Source organism: Lithobates pipiens, unplaced genomic scaffold, assembly GCF_037356315.1.
Source record: "Lithobates pipiens isolate NorthernLeopardFrog02 unplaced genomic scaffold, aLitPip1_a1.2 Scaffold_30, whole genome shotgun sequence".
Lineage (NCBI taxonomy): Eukaryota > Metazoa > Chordata > Amphibia > Anura > Ranidae > Lithobates > Lithobates pipiens.
Window position 1 is genome coordinate 61,097,675 of NW_027507791.1, and position 11,452 is coordinate 61,109,126.

The window sequence follows — 11,452 nt, forward strand, 5'->3', positions numbered from 1 at the left end:
CCAAGAGGGTTAAGGCAGTTCTGGATAATAATGGTAGGCACACAAAATATTGACACTTTGGGCCCAATTTGGACATTTTCACTTACAAACTACAGTTTATATAGAGTTAAAAGAAGTTGTACTCATTTTTGTTGCCAGCGGTTTACACATTAATAGCTGTGTGTTGAGTTATTTTGATGGTACAACAAATTTGCACTGTTCTACAAGCTGTACACTCACTATTTTATATTATAGCAAAGTGTCATTTCTTCAGTGTTGTCACGTGAAAAGATATAATAAAATATTTACAAAATTGTGAGGGGTCTACTCACTTTTGTGAGATGCTATATATTCTAAGGCAGGGTGCTACCTAGTGAGAATTATGCTAGGACACCCTTACTCTCTCCCCTACATCTAAAACCTGGCATGTCCCCGTGCCACCAACTGTGGGAAAATGCTGATACTGTCCATTGTGCAAATAACTACAATTATGTAAAAAAAAACATTTCTATGGCAAATGGCACACACTTGAACAGTTACGTTACAAACATTACCAAAATAAATTGCAAGAATGCACAAAAGCAATACAATCAGCAGCATTATAGAAATCAGTAAATACGCAAAACAGTTAGACAATTAAATGTAAAACCATGGATCCACCATGTGGACTCACTTCCCTGACTTAGGATGCCACTGAACTGAAAGTACCACGTTATCTGCGGCAGAATGCAGCACCTTGTCCTTATAAATGTGCCAACCACAATTATAGTCTTGTGGCAATTTTTAAACTCCCAAATGGTGACATAGTTACTAGCGTCCTGCATTATATGAGGGATCCCCAGGTGATCCCACATCACACCTGAATACAATCTCTGGTGTTCATCCTCAGGTTAAAGACTTCCTCAGGACCGTGTTTGTCAATTACAATAACTATGTAATTACTCTAACTATGGAGACACCACATCCCAAAGATATATAAAAGATTCTATACACAGTGCTATTTGCAAATTGACTTTTAGGTGCCCATGGACTACACATAAAAAATACACATTCATAGACAAGTTTTCATTAAAAGCACTGTGTTTATCGACCTTTAAAAATAAAAAAACAATTCAAGCTATAAAGCTCCCTTCTCTTTATGGATACCTGGACATGTCATATATCAAATACTTGAAACAACTTTGAGCAGCTTCCTCAATATATCAATGTTCAAAGGGATCCCGTGTGCCTCAACGTGTTTTGCAGGATCTGACCCGCTTCCTCAGGAGGGAGGGGAAGAGCAAATCATCTGTAATCATGCAAATTTGAGAGAGATAATGAAAAACGTTTCACATACATCATGATTTACTTAATGAGTATCAGTACTTACAGTTCTTTTACATAAAATCCAATATGTATTTGCAGCACACTGCTGTGCAATGCATTCCTAAAAAAGAAAACACCCTCAGTGTGCCTTTACTGTGCAAACTGTAGAAGGGATTAGCATATTAATGACTTTTTCACCCTCAATTAACATGCCAATGACTTCTTCACCCTTACATTATTTTTGCTATAGATGAACGTAGGTTATCAGGTTCTGGGTACGTCAAGTTTCATAGTCCTATAGATAAACGTAGGTTATCAGTTCCTGGGTACTTCAAGTTTCATGGTCAATGTGGCACTGGGCGGCAGGTGAGAAGTTTATTAGAGACTGTGCCCCTCTCTATATCTGAAGCACGCAGTGAAGATATCAGGGGTCTGAGGTTCCTAATAACTGCACAAAGTGGGTATATTTCCACCAGAAAATACTGTCACACAGGAGACACGTTGTCATGTACCTGGTCGGAGTCTGAAGTGATGAGGTCAGCATCCCTTGTATCTCCAGCCCAGGCCCCACTGAGAATTAGACAGAGGGTGCCAAGGGACAGGAGGAACACGAGTGCCTGTAGGTGTAAGTTGCGGAGCTTGTGTCAAAAGTCGTAGCCTCAGAGATTCAGGCAGAGTATCAAGTCTGGAACTGTGATGATGCTGGGTAGATCAACCGAGATTAAAGGGGAACTCCACCAGGCTTGCAGTTTCAGGAAATGCAGCTTGCCAAAGCTTCCAGCAGACAGGAGCCAGGAGTTCACTGTATTCAATAGAGCTTGGAAGAGAGGAAACCAGCTCGGGTGCTTGGAGGAGACGTGGAGCCAGACAGGAAACAGGAGAGAAGTCAAAGGATCAGCCAGAATCAGCAGCGAGCAGGCAAGCAAAGTACCAGGGCATCAGGCAGAAGCAATGTCAGGGATAATCCAGTGTCAGGAACCAGTAATCAGCAGTATAATGACAATACAAGGGTAAGCAGGCAAGGGTAAGCAGACAAGTACCAGGACATCAGGCAGAAGCAACGTCAGGGATAAGCCAGAGTCAGGAACCAGTAATCAGCAGTATAATCGGAATACGCGGGTATGTCAGTGGTATGCCAGGTCAGTAACGGATGATTTAAACAGGATACAGGCAGGTCACAGGGAAAGCAAGGGTCAAAGCGTCCTTTAAATAGGCTGTCTGGCGCTAAAGGGAGCTGTGGACACGCTCCTGCAAGTGCACACATTCCTTTGCGCATGCACATCGGCACACCTGCGATCACTCAATTTCCGCATGCGTGTGCGAGTGCACCCGATGCGCTACAACAGTTCTCTTACACAAGTCAACATTCTTATGAAAGGAATACATTTAAATTTAGGTATAACTAAAAGCCAAAACTTGGTTTTGAATTGCGTGGAGAGGAATTAGAACACCTGTTGAGCTTTCTGAAATTATAAAGAGGGTCACCTTTGGCACACAGTATATAAAAGAACAAGCTCCATAATATAGAGGTAATATAGAAGTTGGATAAAAAGTTTAGTGCAGCAGCATACTTTTGGTAGTAAAACATTACATTTTGTATAGAGATATACACCTCAGGCCAAAAAGAGGGACAAGTGAGGAGTGACAAGTGAGGCTGCACAAGGGACAGAAGGATTTGGTCTCAAAAGAGAGAGAGTCCCTTCATATGAGGAACAGCTGGGAGCTTTGTTTAAATTAATGAAAATCCCAAATTTTGAGTTGTCATAAAATAATGATAGAAGGGATATCTTCCACTGGAGACACTAGTCCTGGGGCAACCACCGATTCCCTAATGTTGTAGGGTGTTCCTTTCATTTTCTGTTTTGGCTACCGTACTGGAAAGGAAGGGAAATCTCCCCAGTGGGAGTTCAGGGCAGCATAACTCATACAGACAGCTCTCTGGTGTCTCCCCCTCCCCTGAATCTGGATAGTTGGAGAACATTCTGGAAGCTGGAGGGTGGAGGTTAGGAGGGTTATTCTGCATGTTTAGGGGTGCTTAGCCAATCCCTAGGAGATGGGACTGGTAAGTTAACCCTTAAATAGGAATGAGTCATGCTGGGAAGGGGGAGTCGGGTGGAAGATGGAGATGCAGTGCTGAGGGGGACTGTCAGTGGCCCTCAAAGGACTCAGAGGAGGGGGGGCTCTACCTTGGGCGTTGGCCTGAGAGTATCCTGACAACAGAAGAAGTTTGGAAGGAGTCTTCCCTGAGAGGCAGCAGGAGCAAGGAGGATAGTGCGAGTACTACAGCACGGTGCAGGGTCTTACATAAAAAATGTGCAGTGCTGTGAATAATAAAGTGCGAATCAACTAATGACATAAAATTCAGCCAACATGTAGCATAAAGCCGCGTACACACGTAGCGGTATGTCCGACATACTTAGTCTGGTGGACTTCCCGCCAGACTGTCCGTCGGACTTTCTGAACGGGCTACTTGCCCACACACGGCACTTTTTCAGCAGACTAATACGGCGTACTAAGTCCGCCGTACTATCCGCCCTACTTTTGAAATGAACGGACTCGCCCACACATGCAGAGGAAAGTCCGCTCATTTCGAGCGCGTCTCCAGGTAGGCGGGGCCCACAAAGGAGACGACGCTGGCCCCGCCGCCTGGTATGGACTTAAAGGGGAACCCCAACGCCGAAAAAAATTGGCGTAGGGGTCCCCCCCAAGTCCACAACAGACCCTTGTCCGAGCACGCTACCCGGCCGGCCAGGAAGGGGGGCGAGCGAGCGCCCCCCCCCTCCTGAGCCGTACCAGGCCGCGTGCCCTCAACATGGGGGTGCCTTGGGGAAGGGGGGGCACGTGGCCCCCCCACCCCAAAGCACCTTGTCCCCATGTTGATGAGGACAAGGGCCTCTTCCCGACAGCCCTGGCGGTTGGTTGTCGGGGTCTGCGGGCGGGGGGCTTATCGGAATCCGGGAGCCCCCTTTAATAAGGGGGCCCCTGGATACCGCCCCCCCACCCTATGTGAATGAGTATGGGGTACAATGTACCCCTACCCATTCACCTGTAAAATAAAAGTACAAAAAAAACACAACACACGAGATAAAATACTTTATTGCACAGCTCCGGGGGTCTTCCGTATTCAGGGGTCTTCTCGCCGTACTCCTCCGCTATCTTCTTGTAGCTCCTTTGCTAGCGGAGGAGTCCGGCTTTCTTCCTCGCCGCCGGCCTCTTCTTCCGACTTCGGGGGTCTTGTCCCCCTCTTCGGTTCTTCTGCCGGGCCACCGCTTCTTCTTATAGCTCTTTTACAGGCGGTGGCCCGGTATTCTGTGTGTTGTGTTTTTTTGTACTTTTATTTTACAGGTGAATGGGTAGGGGTACATTGTACCCCATACTCATTCACATAGGGTGGGGGGCCGGTATCCGGGGGCCCCCTTATTAAAGTGGCTCCCGGATTCCGATAAGCCCCCCGCCCGCAGACCCCGACAACCAACGGCCAGGGTTGTCGGGAAGAGGCCCTTGTTCTCATCAACATGGGAACAAGGTGCTTTGGGGTGGCAAGGCACCCCCCATGTTGAGGGCACGCGGCCTGGTACGACTCAGGAGGGGGGGCACTCGCTCGCCCCCCCTTTCCTGGCCGGCCGGGTAGCGTGCTCAGACAAGGGTCTGTTGTGGACTTGGGGGGGACCCCCACGCCGTTGGGATTCCCCTTTAAGTTCATACCAGGCGGAGGGGCCAGCGACGTCTCCTTCGCGGGCCCCGCCTACCTGGAGACCCGCTCGAAATCAGCGGACTTTTCTCCGGGCGGGAAAAGTCCGCTCATTTCAAAAGTACGGCGGACTGGCATACACACGGCCGGATTGTCCGCCGAAATGCGAGTCCGCCGGGAAGATTGGAGTGCAACACAGCATTCTAAGTCCGCCGTACTTTCGGGTCAAAAAAGTATGCCGGAGGCTACACACGGGGGGATTGTTTGGCGGACTTGAGTTTGCCGGACTTTTCCACCGGATTGTTTGATCATGTGTACGCGGCATTAATATCACTAATTCCAGTTAAGTGCAAAAAATGTGTACACAATCACATAAAAAAAAAATGTATTAATTAAAAAAAGAATTCATAAACATTCCACATAAAGCCTGTTTAACAAAAGTTCCAAGAGAAACTTGAAAGAGATTAAGCCCAGAAGTAGTCCTTTAGAGAGGGTATAAAGTGATATTTCTTACCAACCAATGTACAGCAGTCCATGTATAAGTGACACATATCACCAGAGAGAAAGATGTGAGGATACCCTGGAAAGCCTTCTAGAAAAAAAAAATCACTCCACCTTGTGTGCGAAAGGGAGGGGGGGGCTACCAGATAAGTTTGACCCCTGGTTAAGGTGGTCAAAATAAGTTTCAGTGAACAAGATGGGACATCAATAGGGTGTAATAACCAACTTCCTAACAACCAGCCTGAGCGAGAAACTCCCATTCAGCTGGAGATTCCGCTTGGCGAACTAGAAAACAAACCATTTAATTTGCGCGTTTATCGAACAGGCAAAGTTCAAACCACATTCTACTTCAGTCTGAATCTCATCATTAGCACTAAAAATTTTTGTGTTTGTCCAAAGTTATACAACAATGAGATATTCATGATGGAACATAAATTTACCTATTTACACCTGTGGGACATAAATATACAGCAGATGCTCAATACCATGAAGGTTGCTGTTAGGGCAAATCTCAAACAGATTCCATATCCTAAAAAAAAAGAAAAAAAAATGAATTTAAATTAAGTTCAGCCAGTGAAAAGCAAAATCTAGTGTAACTAATATTGACTTTTTTTGCGAATGTTGACAACTGAGTCATTTTGTGGCACTCTTAGGCCGCGTACACACGGGCGGACTGTCTGCCCAACTTAGTCCGCTGAACAGTGTTTCAGCGGACAATCTGCTCGTGTGTGGGCTTCAGCGGACTTTTTCAGCGGACAGTCTGACGAACAAAGTCTTACGGAATTTCCGTAAGACAGTCCGTTCAAACTTGGTTTTGTCCGTCCAAACTTGGTTTCAGCGGACAGTCCGCTCGTGTGTAGGCAAGTTGGACGGACTAAGTATGGCGCATGCTCAGAAAGGCGTTACACGGCCGAAGGTTGCATTGCAGTGTATAGGACGTCGTTTTTCTAGTCCCGTCGTACGTGCTGTACACGTCATCACGCACGCTTTCAGCGGACTGTCTGCTCATCGTGTGTGGTCAAGTCCGTTCATGCTAATTTTGAACGGACTGTCTGTCGGATTGTCTGCCGAACTTAGTTGGGCAGACAATCCGCCTGTGTGTACACGGCCTTAGGCTCTCAAGATATTAGATCTCCCCATGGTTATTCCCATCTCCTTCCACCTTTTACACAGAACAAGGGAATGGGGCAGGGTACCTTCTCCCTGGAGTCTCTATCCATGTCTAAAACTGCCCCTAAACCCATATTTCCACGTAAAATTGGCAAATGCCTACAATGTGTTTTATTTCTTCAAATTCTATATTATAGAGAAGGGGATCTCAATTAGCATGTTTTGTCTTGTCTTTCTTTATTCCTATGTAAAAGGGTATCTTATGGAGTACTCTGTTATAAGATATACATCCCTGCCGCCATCTATCAAGGTAGGAGGGGGAAGTGACGTCATGCCACCTAGTAAGGCCGCGTACACACGGGCGGACTGTTCGCCCAACTTTGTCCGCTGAACAGTGTTTCAGCGGACAGTCCGCTCGTGTGTGGGCTTCAGCAGACAGTTTCGGCGGACAGTCTGACGAACAAAGTTTTTCGGAATTTCCGTAAAACTGTCCGCTGAAACTTGGTTTGAGCGGACAGTCCGCTCGTGTGTAGGCTTGTTCGTCAAACTAAGTTCCGCGCATACTCAGAAAGGATTTACACGCCGAAGGTTGCATTGCAGTGTATAGGACGTCGTTTTCTAGTCCCGTCGTACGTGCCGTTCACGTCATCGTGCACGGTTTCAGCGGACTGTTCGTTCATCGTGTGTGGTCAAGTCCGTTCATGCTAATTTTGAGCGGACTGTTTGTCAAACTGTTTGACGAACAAGGTTGGGCGAACAGTCCGCGCGTGTGTACGCGGCCTAAGACTGCGTCTCATTGCAATGGAAACACTGATGCTGGGTGGCAAATGTTACTTCCTGTAATAATGTGAATGCCCACCTAAATTCTTGCCCACCCACAGGTACTTTGGAATAAACAGTGATCCCATGACCTGCATTTGCAAGATGAAAAACAACATATTGGCAAGTTTTATAAAAAATCTAAAGATAAAGTGATGAAATGCATACTGTACATTTATATATTTAACTAGGTGTAGGTGTTTTCTGAGCTTTACAACCACTACTACCAGCAACTACCAGTGATGGGGGAGTAGAAGAGTGTTTTAAATTGCCACTGACCACCCATGGTTGCTTAATTGTTTCGGGAGGCATTAAAATGCCACTGACCAACAATGTTATAGGATTATGAAATAAAGGTAGTGCTGCGCTGCAAATTTAATAATGTACAAATAAAGTGCAAAAGTGCTCAGTAAAATATACACTTAAAAGAGGCAATTCCCTTTGGTCAATATACATTGAATCCTTGAAAGTATAAAGAAGGCGTATCACATGCTCAAAATATTCTTCTTCAGATAAAACTGTGATAAAATATATCCTTATAATGTGTAAAATAAAGTGAAAAAAGTGCTTGATTAAAAGTGCACTACAAGATGTGATTCGTATAATAAATGCATAGCAAATCCTTAAAAATTTATCGGAAATTCCGATCGTCTGTGGCAATTCCGACACGCAAAATTTCGACACATGCTTGGAAACAATTCGACACATGCTCGGAAGCATTGAACTTAATTTTCACGGCTCGTCATAGTGTTGTACATCACTGCGTTCTAGACGGTCGGAATTTGGTGTGACCGTGTGTAGGCAACACAAACTTGAGCGAAATTCCTTCGGAAAAACCATCCAAGGCTTTTCCGACGAGAATTACGATCCTGTGTACGCACCATTAGCGTATCTTTTACTGAGCACTTTTGCACTTTATTTGCACATTATTCAATTTAAATCGCAACACTACCTTTATTTCATACTTTATTTGGGCTCTGATATTTCCATCAGTGTTTGCAGCAGCATCTAAACGTACAGATTTGGTTAGCACGGGAATATCATTTTATTTCGATGTTATAGGATTGTTTATGATAGGAGTTTAAAGAGGAAGTAAACCCTGATGGGTTTTACTTCCTCTGTCATTCCCTGCAAAGTAAAAGTATAATGGGCTAGTAGGCATCGCATACTAGCCCATTATGTGGCACTTACCTGCAACTGAAGCCTGTGCTGTCCCCACTGGTGGAAGCATCCATCTTCTGCCCTCTTCCTTCCGTGGGGCGCAGACTCCTGCTCTGTGACTGTCCAGAGCCGTGTGACGTCACTCCCGCACATGTACGTGAAAGCCGTCAGTCATGGCACATACGAGTGAAGAAAGGGCACAGAGGTCTGTTTTTTCACAGCGCATGCGCCAATGACACCCCCGGCGCACTACAAGGTAAATCTCTCCTAAATGGCACACGTTTAGGAGATATTTCCACTACCTATAGGTAAGCCTTAGTTTAGGCTTTACCTATAGGTAAAAGTGAATGGAGTAGGTTTACAACCACTTTAAAGTGCTGCTGACCATCAATGATAGCACTGGGGAGGGTTTAAAATGCCCCTGACCAGCAGTGTTTGTGGGATTAAAGCAGAGTTCCACCCACTTTTGAGAGGGGGTCTTAAATAAAAGACCACCTCTCCACCCCTCGTTTTTGGATATTGAAAAATTTTTTTTTTCCTTTAGTATCTTTTTTGGAAGTACAAGTGTACTTCCCAATCAGCCGGGCCCAGGAAGTCACGTCCTCTTCTTTGGCGAGCATCCTCGTTGTCTTCTGGGACCTTTGTGTGTCCAAGAAGACAAGCTGGCCATTCACAAAGCGACATGGGACTCGTGCATGTGCAGTCGTAAACCGTCAGTGAAGCCACAAGGCTCCACTGTCGGTTTCCCTTAGTTGGAATGGCGGCGCCTGCACCTGATTCGATGGACGGGTCAGCCTCAGGGGGGGCCAATACCGTGGGCTTCCTGGACGGGTAAGTATCCTTATTAAAAGTCAGCAGCTACAGTGTTTGTAGGTGCTGACTTTTAAAAAAAGATTTTTGCTGCTGGAACACCGCTTTAAGGGGGTTAAGTGCTACTGGCCACCAAATATTAAGTGATTGTTTTTTCCTTTGGGGAGGTGAAGTGTTTTGGGTTTATTCATTAATACATTGCAATTTCAACTTCTTCAGATTTTTTTTCACTAACAGAAGACTTGCACGAGGCTTCAGTAGGCAACTTTTAAAGGCTAAGCCCACCTCAATTGATATTTTAACCCCCTCAATGTATGTATATTTCTTCCTTTCCATAAAAGTTTGGCAATAATTTAGACTTTGGGGTTGGGGTTTTTATTATTGTCCTGTGATTTTTTATGTGTTTCACTATAAAGTAACCGTTTTTTTCACCAAAGTTTGTCTTTTTGTTCTTTTACACAGTAAAAAAAAAAAATGGTTAAATACCCCCAAAAGAAAGTTCTATCTGTATCAAAAATAATTGTAAAAAATCAGTTGGGTACAATGTTGATAGACCAAGTAATTATCACAACACTGAAAACTGAAAGGTGGCCTGGACGGGAAAGGTTGAAATGTAAAATGCTGACATGAAGTGGTTTAAGAAAAAAGTCCTAATTTTTAGGAATACAAGAAAAAAAAGGGCGAGTAACCAAAATTTTGCAATCATAGCTCCTGATAAAGAGTTTTTGGTTAAGTAAAGAACATAAATACATGGGGCAGGGCTATAGAGTTTAAGAATGAGATGGGGGAAACAAACTTTTAGTTTTCTCCAAAGCTTAATGAGATTTGCACTGGATTCTGGTGCCCAGAGAGTTTATAGAGCTTCGGGTGGGATGAGGCCTCTAATCCTAGGTCCACATCCTATCTGGTTGTCAGACCTCATTATTAGTCTCTGCTTTTGGAGACTGCTGCTGCGTAAAAAAGCTGAGTGCCGACAGAACACAAAAAAAAAGGTATATGTGCTGCCTAAATGTTTTGGGGGCACCTTGTTAGTTAGGAACTTACCAAAGTTTAGTACATAGCTCAGATGGGCAGTTGTTTTGTTTGTTTTATGCTACAGACTTGGCCAATAAAATCCTCCTGCACTAAAACGGTAATAGTTTGCCATTGTGTGGATTTGTGCCCCATAGCCCTTATTATTCAGGTTCTTTACTTTTTTTTTTTAACAAAGGCTTACCTCTTGTACCTTTTTCTGGAATCCTCCATTGGACCTGGATAGGAGAAGAATTGCACCAAACTTCACAGATCACATTATCTCCGTAGCTCCATGAGTGACTTGATAGTGAGATCAGGTTTACACAAGTCCAATTCCTATCATGGTCTTCCCTACAGATGATTTTACCTTTGTGATATATTCCAGAGACATTGCAGGTCCATTGAGTGATGTTACAACTCACATTTACTGCAAAAGCCAGCTGGATGATGTTGGAAGGAGGAAGCAGTAAAGGAGCCAGAAGCACAACAGGGCTGTTGGACCTGGGACTATCTAAAGGCATGTATGGGAAAAGAGTTAACAAAGTCAGTTATTCCAGTCAAATCTTATACACTTATTACAATGGGTATTTCTAGGACAAATGGAAATTTATTTGTTTAAGAAACCCTTAACTCTATAAAAAAGAACAGGCCCCTTTCCCTCTGTTGTCAGTAAATCCTGGGGCTCCACATGTGTCACAGAGAGCGGTGGACTGCTGGTAAGCGGAGCAGAGGAGGCGGGGATGGCACCCAGTGATGGCCAGTTGGCAGCTTCAATTTTGTAATGCAGTAATCACTGATTTTTTTTTTCAGGCGGCGTTGGACCCTTGCATTGCAGCACACTATATTAACTTATAAAACACAGAAGCCTGGCGACAGCGATCCCGGCAGCACACTGGAAACCCTCTCTGCTCTCCCTGCATTTGGAGGGGGCGGGATGGGCACATGGCTCTATCATTGAGCCCACGGCCCTACAGGAAGCCCTTGGCAGCAGCCTGACATGTAAGTTAGTCCATTTTTTCTTGTGAGGCAGTGGCGTGCTGTGACCTAGACAGGGAGAAGAGG

The 11,452-nt window shown here is 44.9% G+C and overlaps 1 long non-coding RNA gene across 1 annotated transcript; it reads right to left on the bottom strand.

The window, feature by feature from the left end:
• Window positions 1-252: 252 nt before the first annotated feature.
• On the bottom strand, window positions 253-10,892 carry LOC143942088 (uncharacterized). The gene is made up of 3 exons (XR_013264673.1): window positions 10,593-10,892; window positions 5,917-6,005; window positions 253-1,267 (listed from the first exon to the last, which is right to left on the bottom strand). It is a non-coding gene; the product is annotated as an uncharacterized LOC143942088 (long non-coding RNA).
• Between the last annotated feature and the right edge of the window lie 560 nt (window positions 10,893-11,452).